Here is an 11,355-nt window from a genome sequence, read left to right as displayed (position 1 = left end):
AAAAACACAACAACAAAACACACAAAAAAACCCACTAAAATAGAAAGTTACTCCACCTCTATTAAACTCCTCTGTGCTGCTGGATTAAGTTTTCCCAGACGAGGAAGGGAATTACTCAGTAGGACACGCCAAGATCCACAGTGCCAGAGACGAGCTCCAGACAGGAGAGCTTTCCAAGCTCTGTGCTTTGTAGGTCAGAGGGTGACTGCGATTGCTCCCTTCCCAGTGGCAGTTTTCCTTTGCAGAGCCCCAGGTGTGGGTGCTTCCAGCTGGATCCCTCAGGATGGGGAGCAGTGCACAGTGTGATATGGACAGAGGTGACACCACACTGTGATCACGGAGCTGCCCTCCTCTGCAGCCATTTGGTTCTTCAGAGGAAGAACTTATCTGCACTGGGAAAAGGCACTGAAGCACTGCAGCCCAGCAGCTGCCTGCAGAGCTGGGGAGTTCGCAGCCCCCCAAGCAAGCTCCTGCTCACATCAAGCTGACTCAGGCTGCCTGCATGAGCACAGAAGTGCTTAACCCAGACTGAGGCTAGTCTCTTAGATGGGATCCAACAGCAGTATGGGATAGGGCAGATGTCACAGCATCACTTTCATAAATAAAAATCAACCTTTGTCCTAAGAACTGCTCAGACTTTCACCCCTACAGCCTTCCTTGAGCAATTGCTGTGGCAGGCAGGGTGCCCACAGACCCCCAGCCATCCCCAGAGCACATCTGTGATCTAACACAGTATTTCAGTTCAAGCTTTAGGGGCAGGATACACCCAGCCAAGCTCCCCCAATTCCCACTAAGGAGAGAGCCACGCTTCATCTTTCCATACCTGACCAACTTCCACAGTCTCTCACAAAATGAAGGCAGTTACACACTCCTCTTATTTCCTCCAAAGAGGAATAAGGCCCAGGTGCAGCCCACAGCACCTGCAGCTGAATCCCTGGTATATTATTTGAAGTTTCAATTGCCTTAAATAAGACTGCTACCCCTTCCTCAAGGATTTGCCCTGGGAGAGGCAAGATGAACAAGAAGGACCACGTATGGGTACTTCCCCCAAGAAGGGATCAACTGAGGGCTCTCAGAATTTCCACGATTCTGCAGACAGAAAAGGGCTCTGCAGGAGCCCTCCCCTTCCATTTATTGCAACCCAGTGAGCTGTGGAACCAAAAAGCAGGGAGCCTGAGCAGCCTCACTGCACCCAGCTAGCCCCACAGCATGCGAAACCCGGGATGGATGGGGCAACACAAGAATTAATGCAGGATCCACCTTCCCCATTCATCCCCATGAGAGCCATAATCTTAAATCCCAACAGATGGAACCAAAGCTAACTGGAAATACAGAGGAAATTGCTCTTAATCCCATTTTATTCCTTCTTCCTCTGCTAGTAGGAGGCAGCAGGGCACAGGCTTTTCTAACCCCTCCACGTTCCCCACAGCTGGGATGGTGCCAGGACACTTTCCCTATAGGAGCCAGCCAAAAACCTTCTAGATCACGGGCTCACCCATGCTTCCAAGTGGAGAAGCAGCTGGATGGAGCACAGACAAAAGCAATGAAGCAATTGGAAAAGAAGCTTTAAAGAATCCCTTGTGTCAAGAAATGTTTACTGCAGAAAATATCAGTGGAACCTCATTTTTCAAGAGGAAAAGCCTTTGCTCTGACGTCTCCTATCTGTTTTACTAAAGGAGCTTTGGAGGAGGCTGAGATTTCAGAGGAGGTGCACAAGTCAGGGATTCACTTGGGAGGAGTGCTAAAAGCTTCAGAGCTGGAAAGCATGGACCAAGCAGGGCAGTCATCTTTACATTGTGTGTTGGAGGGAGCGAGGCAAGGAGAGAGGCAAGAGATTTGGGGGACGGCTCTGCTTCAGGGACTGAGGTGTAACTGCAGGAGGGACTTCAGACTGGGAAGTAACATCAGTCATATGATGGTAGTGGGTTGCTATGCAGTAATTTAAAAAAGAAAGCATCCATCCTACTGGTAACGGCTGGCAGCTTTTGTTTGCTTCTTTTGGCTTCTGCATGAGGAATAGAAGAGAATTTGCATCACGTGCTGACAGCCGAGTGCCCACATGTCCTGCTCATGGGCTGAACTTCATGCCCATAAGTAATCAGCAGAGCTGTTCATGAAGAATTAGCTGTTACTCCGTATGCACACAGCTGAGACCTGCACTCTTGGACCTGAGCAATACAGAATGATTATGGAAGATGCAGTTACAGCTCAACCCCTGCACATCTGCAGGGGAATTGGGGGAGATTATGCTCCCCACGGCTGGGAGCTCACGCTGTTGAGAGCAAGCATCAGAACAGAGCAAGACTGAACCACAGGTCAGAGGGGCTGGCTGCCTCCAAGCCTACAATGCACAAGCTGTTATTGCCAAAGTATCACATTGCCCAGCTCGGCTATTTTTGCCCTGTGAGCAGCCTGCACATAGCAGCAGTGTTATGAGAAATGCTCACCCTGTTTCCAATCCAACAGCATCTCACCCCAGGGAACCGCTCCCAGAGGCTGTTTTTTTCCTCAGTATTCCTTTCCTGTGGGGGGATACTCTGCAACCTCACCACTCCTTTGCACTCTCACCTTTTACTGTGCTTTCCTACAAGTCACCGGGTCCCCCACAGCAGCTGCTGACAGAAGAATGGAGCAGTGAGAGAGATGAAGTCTGGCATAACGCAAGGGTTGTGCAAAGCAAGATAAGAAGCTGTGTCAGGAGCTGCTGACACACGAGAGCTGGAATATTTTTGGAGGATGTGCAATCAGCTTTGAAACAGCTCAGAGCAGCAGAGCACCCCTTCTAGTTTTCCCTCCCAACCTCATAAGTTCTGAAATCTTGGAAGTTCCCCTGGATGGAAAACCTCAGTGCTGTTCAGCTGTGAATTACAACTCTGGGGAGCAGCCAGCACTGCACTCAGTGCTGGCTCCAGCAGCAGGGTTTTCACAAGTTTACCCATTCTTTTAGCCTCAGCAAAGCTGTTCTCATAGGATGTTCTTGCAGGAGAGAGCCATCAGTACTTGCACACCTCCTGTTCCAGTCCCATTGTGCTGGGAGGGAGGATCAGCTCTGTCTTGCTCCAAGAAGAGTAAAAGGAATCACCACCAAAAGTTGCCAAAGTAAAGTATGCAAGGCAAAAGGATGATTCAAAAGGGGAAAAAGAGAGCTGGAGTACTTTAGCACATACCATATGCACCATGATGTAGTCACTGGGAGCAGGTAGGAGCAAGTGCAAGAAAAAAAAATTATTATCTATGCAGAGCTGGAGAGCAGAATACTAGGAGGAAACAGAGGACAACAACTTCACAGCCTGAACTTTGCAGCGAGCTCAAAAACCAACCCCAGTTTCCATACGCCATCAGGGCTCCCTTGTGGGTTCTGCCACCTCCTGGGCACAAACACAACATGCAGCAAAACCTCCCTTCTGGAATAACAGAACTTACAGCTTCAGCACACTCCTGCTCCTTTCTCACCATTCCTCTTGCCTCTCACTCTTCCTGCTTCTCCTTCAGCAGCTTCCCACAGCCAGCCCCAACCCTGGAATTGCTCAGCTAATCCCAATACCACTTCTTCATTGTCCAATCCCTAACTGCAGACAAAGGAGATATACTGAGCTGCCTCTCACCACAGCTGATGGGAATTGGCTTAAATACCACCAATTTGCACTGACAGCCTCTGTAAGGAGTTGTTTTCCAAGCCCACATATGAAAAAAAAAAACCCTCAAAAAATGCTTCTGAGATGGATATGTAAAAGCAGAAACAATCAGATGTAGAAGATTTATGATCACAGACTGCAAACAAAGGGCTATCAAACAGGCAGCAGCCGGGAGCAGTGGGAGCTCTGGGCACAACCTGTACTAGCAGAAAAGAGTATTATCTGTACAGTGCAAAAATTGTAATAATTGTTCTTCCTGCCCATTGTTCTTTTTCTTTCAACCCTCCGCGAAACCTCCAGGGGTTCTCTATGAACAGCCACAGGAGTCAAAGAGCACTCTGCTATGTTTAACAGATCCTTTCCCCCTCCAGAATGGACCTGAGGTCAGCAGCCCAGACCTGACATTTCCATATTTCCCAACCTGAGTGTTCTTAAATCAGCATAGTGCATCGCATGTCCTTCTGCTTAAAACACAGATTTATGTCTGTGAGTTAAAGGTGATGCAACCAGTGAAGGAAAATAAATACACCCAACTATGTCCTCCCTCCCTGTCTGAGCCTATTCCAAAGATGCCAGATTTCAAACTGTGTTCACTAAAAAGCCATAAAAAAACAGAGGATGAAAGAGCTCCAGCATTAACTGTGATGTGTAACAGAGGAAAGAATTATCTAAAAGTTAACAGAGCATTTCAGTGCTTGGGCATCCACTGGTTGGCAGTGAATGTCTCACAGTCAGCAAAATGCCATCCTACCCATCAGATCAGGATGGAAGAACACACAGGAGCTGGAGGCACTGCTGCACTGTGCTATAGGGTCTCTGGGAAGACTTCTTTTGGACACCATAAATAAATCAGATATGCATGACAGAGTGGGTTTGAACTCAAACTCCCTGCACCACTCTGGCATCTCTTGTTTAGAACTGAGAAATGGGCACAGTGATGGAGAAGCAAGACCCTAAAATGAGGAACCAAACCCAGGCAAGGAGAGTCTGAATCACTTGGTTGAGATGCAAACAGCATTAGTTTCTCCTTATCATCGAGACAGGGCCTTTAGTTCCCTAAAAACGTCACTCTTATACAATTCACAGAGATGTAATTAATTTGAGACAATTAAAGCAGTCAAGCGAGTCCCTGCACTGTGTGCCTCAGGCGCAGCCAAGCCAGCTGCAAGGAGCAGCTCATGAGAAGGGCCAGCAAGTGTGAGACAAACGAGTTTGGAAGTGAGCTGCCATCTGGCATGGGGTAGCAAAGGCAGAGAGATCCCCCTCTCTGATTAGGCAGTGTGCTGCCAGATCCCACTGATTGCTGGGCACAACTGAGGCATGTGAGGCTCCTGCTCTGCTGCAAGGAGGCACGGCCAGATGTTCAGCAGCACCAATTCCTGCACTGACCTGGGCAGTGTCCCAGCATAGGTCACCAAAAGCCTTTTTGCAAAACACTGTGCAATGCCTATTGCACTGAATCACACACCACTAAGGCAGGCTGGTAAAATTAGCTGAATCCCACTCAGATCCTCCATCATCCTGTGCAGCAGGTACCCAATATGTTTCATTTGTGTGGGACACAGATGACCTGCAAAGCAGAAACTGTCTAAAAGCATCCTGCCAGCCCCAGCCCCATGAGCCCATCTGGATTTCTAACTTCTCAAAGAACAATTGTATTCTAAATAGGTCATGAGAACAGCTCTGGCAACCTGGGAGGAGCTGGACTGTGGGCTAACGAGAAATCATGGGGTGTTGGGAGTTGGAATGGGAAAGCACTGACCCATTATCATAGGATATCTCGAGCTGGAAGGGACCCATAAGGATAATCAAATCCAACTCAATAGTGTAAGGCAAGACCCAAAACCTGAGGACAGCACAGGAGACAGTGCAGGTGCAGCTGTAACAGCCACTCTTGGCCACAAGAGCTCCATCATGTACCCAGAAATCACATCCCACATCACCCTGACAGGAACAGGGAGGCAACGTGCTCCAGCTCTGTGGACACAGAAGGGCACTTCAGCCTCCTATGAGCTCTGCATGGAGTGGTTTTGTTTGAATCCTTCTTTTTCTATGCTGGTGTTTGCATATTCTGGCATCCATGCTCTGAAAAACAAGGGATGTGCAAGGGATGCTTCTCCCACAGAGCAGCTGTGGTTCTGACATCACAGCCCAAACATGAGAACACAGCCTCCTCCAGCCATGCACAGCCCCCAGCAGCACATTTCAGAGGCGGTTCCCCAGCCCATAAGGGAACACAGTGTCTCAAACAATAAAGATTTCACAATGCTCCCAAATGTGCCGTAAAAGGACAATTAAAATGTTCTGAAGCCACCACGGCACTTTATGCAGCAGTTTGGCAGTGGCGGTATCGCAATGACTCTTTTTGCTGTTGCTGTCCTAAGATTTCCCATGATATGGTGCAGCTGGGCTCAGCCCACACTGGGAAATCAGAAGAGATAAGTGCAGCAGTGAGGCATGCAGAAAGGATGCTGTCATCAAGCACGCAGAGGTGAGCTGAGGTGAGAGTTATGCAGCACCAATGGATGCAATGGGGCAGAAATGCATTGCCGAGCAGAATTCCCCCTGCAGAACTTCAGCTCTGGTCAGTGCTGGGGGCTATACTCCTCAGCTATCTCATCCCCAAGTCCCAAGTGCCTTGGGTTTGCTGCCTCCATTTAGCAGAGTGTTACACTGGATCAAATCATGGCAAATAAAAATATTTCAAAGCAATAAACACACTCTCCAAGAGTGAAACCAGGCATCTTCCTTCTGCTTTCTGTCAGGGAATTATCTTCATCAGCATTGGTGCATTTCCAGGAAAATTTCCCTCTGGTGTAAAATGCCTGTGGCTAAATAAATGCCACATCCTTCTCACCAAAATGATAACAGAATAAACGTGACAGCCCTTCCTGTTGCTGTGTCAGCAGTCACACGGCCGCCCTCCTTGTGCTCTGCTGGGTCCATCTCTACCACACATACCCCATCTCAGTGACACCAGAACCCTCAGTAAGGGACTGTCTCACTGCAATGGTGACACAAATGCTTTCTGTCCTCAGGAAAATCTCCCCAAATCCTTTCTAGTTCCCGGCTAGGACCCTTGAAGATGCAGAGCCAACCCACAAAGCAGCAGTGCCAACAGCATGGCCATGCAGGCTGGGACTGGGAGGTGCTGGGCAAGATACAAGTGGTGGTGAACAATGGGAAGAAACTTTTGTTTTTAACATAACATTGGGTTTTGGTGCACAGAAGCGCTTTCTCTGAGCATGGCTGACCTCGTCAGGGTTTTTCTGGTGATTCTTTTGAGGACTTCCAGAATTCTATTGCAGTTATTTCCTAATCTTGAGTGCATTCAAATAAAGAGAATAAAGATTCTGTGTTCTCCTACCCCAGTCACTCTAAAAATGCTGTTGCAATGATGATCAGATTATAATTGGTGCAGAGAGACATGTGAACTGCACGGAGCCCAAAGCCAGTTCTGTGCTGTAGAGGTTCTCCCTGAGCTGCCGTGCTCTCCCTGCCTGCCCCACACATCCACCCCCTCTGCAGCTCTGATGAAAAAGTTTAATGAGACAGCCAAGTAAATGACACAGGAGCTACGCTGCGTAGTGCAATAGGCTGTCAGAAAAGCTACCAGCTCCTTTGCAGAAGTGGCAGCCAGCAACAAGCACTGCCAAAATTGCTGTAACCCTGCTGAAACAGCTTCAGCACTGCTAAAACCTCTCCAAAAAGTGACTGAAGTTGAGACCAGCCTACAACTTTGCATGGGCTGTCACAGCAGGATCCATTCCTCCCATTGCAGGCAGCAGCGTCTGGCCAGGGACACGCTTGGCTGAGACAAATCCACAGGCAGCTGTATTAATTACTGATGTGAGATATAAAAAAAAAACAACAAAACACCGCTGCTCACAATTTCCTCTACTGGTATAAAATGCATGCAACCTTATCTCTGTGCTCCGCGTGTCCTGGGTACTTTGTCTTCCTCACAAACCTCAGATGCAGGACACAGGCAGTTACATCAGAGTTTCCAACAGTGGCAGAAGACCAAAGAAATTGGAAAAAATACAAAAGGTGGAACAAGTGAGTTACGATGCGTGCATGTAGCTGGAATCAGTTAGGGGGAGATCCCAGAAAGCAGTGCTGGAACTGGTGAAAATCACAGTGCTTGGTATGTCGTGTGGGCTGCACATGTGTAGACACACTGAAGGACAAATGTACTTGGCAAAGCAGACTTAACAAGGTTAAATATATTGCAAATAGGTTCTTCTTTCCATTTATATCAAGGACTTTTGGTATTATTATTATTATAAAGTACATCAGACATTTGTGAATCATTGAATCGCTAAGGTTGAAAAGACCAAAAAGATCATCAAGTCAACCCATCACCACCATACCACTAAGCCATGTTATTCAATGCAACATCCACTCTTTTCTTGAACACCTCCACTGATTGTGACTCCACCACCTCCCTGTGCAGCTGTTCCATGCATCACCAAATGGGACAAGCACTACATGCAAAACACCACATCTCTACTGTGCCCCACTGCTGGCAGAAGGTTTTATGCCCAGATATTACCAAGTCCCCATCACACACAGCTTCCTCAAACACAGGGACCTGAGGCTTGAGGGAAAACCCACACTGTGGGGAGCAGCCCATGGCCATGTTGTTCTGGGGTGCACTGCAGCCTGGTGTACCCCATAATGCTCCCCTATGGGCAGAGGGCAGCTTGCAGCACCCCATGGCAAGCTTCAGACCTCACAGCAGTCCTAAAGTTGTAACTGCTGTGTGAGAACATAGGTGATCTGTGAGATCTTAAAGAGACACCAGTAATAAAGGGGTCCTGGGCTGATGGGAGCTTAGAGGTGAATGCTCTCCCTGAGCAGTGCAGCTCTTAACACAGTGTCTGTGTAAGGGATCCTGGATGAGTGCAAACAAATCAGTGATTGCAGCCCCCGGAGTCTCACTTTCTTGCAGAGCTGCCAAGAGCAAAGCAATACTGACTCTGAAAGTACAACTGAAATTTCACGTTGCAAAAAAAAAAAAAAACAATGAAAACCAGGAAGAAAGGAGACCAAAATGCCAAAAAATTCAGTGAAGTCTCAAGTGAGACACTGAAAGAACTCAAATGCGTTGGCTAATTTTGAGTGGCTCTTTCACTGGTGGGCACAGACAGGAAGACTGAAAAAAGCTGTTGGGACTCAGCTGGAAATGTGAACATCACATTTACATGTGTCCCAGCCTGTAAGAGTGGGAACAGAGGGATTTAAATGCAACAGGAAGGGGCTATAAGAAAGAAGGGACAAACTCTAGCAAGGTCTGTTGTGACAGGACAAGGGGAAATGGTTTGAAAGTAAAAAGGGGGGTTTAAAACTGAATATAAGGAAGACATTTTTTACACCACGAGCAGTGAGGCAGTGGCACAGGTTGCCCAGAGAGGCAGTGATGCCCCATCCCTGCAGACAGCCAAGGTCAGGGATGGGCTGTGAGCACTGATGGAGCTGTGGGTGTCCCTGCTTAGTGCTGGGGATGGGATCAGGTGGCCTTTAGGGTCCCTTCCAACTCCAACCATTCTGTAATTCTATGATTACAAGAGATACAAGTCCAGTTCGGTGAGGTTTGAACCAGTAACAAAACAGTCAAACTCAGACATCACTGACATAAACTTTTATGTTGAAGATGAAAATGGGTAATCTTTTCCTTGTTATTATTAGAATAATGACAACTACTACCACAGTAGTCAGTTTCGAAGGCCCTATGCAGAACTTGAGCCCTGTGGCAGTGGATGCTGTCTGAATGGTTAAACAGACCTGGTCCATATCTCAGAGAGCTGCTACCTCTGTCTGATATTTGCTCTGCAGTTCCTTGCTGTGTTACCAATCCCACTGGCTGGAACTCCTGCCTATAGCTCTAAAAATATCTCACAAATGTGAAAAACCTTGAAACTCAATGCACCGGAAGATGAGAGGACACAACGATCTCTGTTTTACAAATGAGAAAAAGAAGAGGAAGAGGAGAAGCAAAACTCCGATCACAAACAGCCCTCTGAGCCAGGGCTGTGAACCTGACACCAGCACATCGCTCTCAAACTGCTCTCCAGGCACCTCCTCTGATGACTCCAACAGCACTCAGATGCTTTCCAGCACTGGGGAGCTCTGGTTGCTCTAATGGCAGCCCCGAGGGCACCGATGTTTCTGATAAACCAGTACACCAGTGTGATGTTTTAGCGAAGATTTGAACACCAAGAAGAACTACCAGGTAGGGAATAACAGATCCAGGGGAGAGATGGGTTGGCCAGAAGCTTTCCCCATTCCATTCCCCTCTCTTCTACCTGGTCAATAATCACCCAACAGGCATCCTGGTGACAGAGGAATGCCTCATGAATTATCTTTACACCTTTCCAAAGATTTTCTAGGAGAGAGTCACTAAGAACAAAGTTAGAGCAAACCTTCAGAGCAAAACTCCCTTATATTGGGCTGTTTGGGGTGAGGATTTAGGGCTCAGACAGCCCTCGTAAGAGTTTCTAATGTGAAATCTATTTTCACTGCAAACTCAAGTCTCCCCACAAGGATTTGCTCCAAACCCAAGTCCTCATGAGATGCAACGGCCTGGATTTCAGAGAGACTCAGCACCCTTCCCAGATGCCACCACTGTCACCTGGGCACTCTCCCAGATGAGATTCATGCTACATGAAGCCAAGACCTTGGACAGGAGATGCACCGAAAGCACCCAGACTGCAAAGTGTAAAAGGCATACAGGTACCCAGACAGGGAGTAGGAGGAAGAAATGGCTCTGAGTTTCCAATGCACAGTGGGCACAGTGGGCACATCCCACAGCCACATCCAGCAGCAACCATCCTGGGAGAGGTGGCAGCTCCTCATGTCCCATACAGAAAGCAGTTTCCTGTGATCCACGGGGCTAAATCAGGGAACCAGGAGGAAGAGCAATCCTGTGGCATGCAGGCAACCAACCCGATATTCAGCTGCTAGCAAAATAATCCCCAGCTTAGCGTCAGCATTCCACAGCTCCAGCCCCTTCCTTGCACTACAGTTTTTGAGGTGTTTGGTGGATCTTGCTCAGTCTTCACTTCCTCGAGAACCGCTGGAGAAAGGCAAGGAGCCTTAAACCACCTGGACAGCATTTTGTTATTGCCAGCCTGACATGTCTCAGATGCTGTCGTGCGTGATACCACCGCATGGATTCATTTGTGAATACGCCGTCCAACCCAAATAAACTTTGGCTTCGTTTTGGAATTGATCTCTGAACAGAGGAGCTTGGCTCTTTCCGTGGGCAGCCGACCCTCCTGCAGGAATTTAACCCTCCCCAGCCCAGCTGCTCTGCACAGGCACACCAGCTTTGCTCACGCAGGGTCAGATGCTTGTGTCCTTCTGTGCAACGTGAGAAGAAGCAGAGCAGCTCCTTGTGTCCCCAGCCCTGTGACAAACAGCACCGACACCTCGCATCTCTCAGGTGGGGGGAGAAATCTCAGCTATCCAAATGCTGCTGCTTTAAAAAGGCTCTTTGCTGGCTGCAGTCAAAGCCACGCTATGCCTAACGTCACCGAGTAACAGAAATAGCAGGCGTGAGTGAAGGGAGGAGAATGAGAGTATTAAGAGCGCACAGATTTCAAACATACTTGGAGAGGCACCACGCTCCCTTCCTGCCACTGCCTTTCCAGATGCGACAGAGCACGGGGATCTGTTGCTGTCTTCCCATGAAGAAGGATTCTCTCTCTCCTTTTTT

At 48.2% G+C, this 11,355-nt stretch overlaps 1 protein-coding gene across 2 annotated transcripts in view; it reads right to left on the bottom strand.

Annotated features, from left to right (window-relative positions):
* The window catches only part of LOC104913753, a 35,454-nt gene extending 31,907 nt beyond the window's left edge, over nt 1–3,547 (bottom strand). For both annotated transcript variants that reach the window (XM_010721254.3, XM_019621643.2), the window contains exon 1: nt 3,424–3,547. The gene's annotated coding sequence lies outside the window, so the exon portion shown is untranslated. The remainder of the gene's footprint in view (nt 1–3,423) is intronic.
* Nucleotides 3,548–11,355: the final 7,808 nt, after the last annotated feature.

This window comes from Meleagris gallopavo, chromosome 20, assembly GCF_000146605.3.
Source record: "Meleagris gallopavo isolate NT-WF06-2002-E0010 breed Aviagen turkey brand Nicholas breeding stock chromosome 20, Turkey_5.1, whole genome shotgun sequence".
Taxonomy (NCBI): domain Eukaryota; kingdom Metazoa; phylum Chordata; class Aves; order Galliformes; family Phasianidae; genus Meleagris; species Meleagris gallopavo.
Note: the sequence above shows the minus strand (reverse complement) of the source record. Positions and strands in the feature narration are given on the sequence as shown.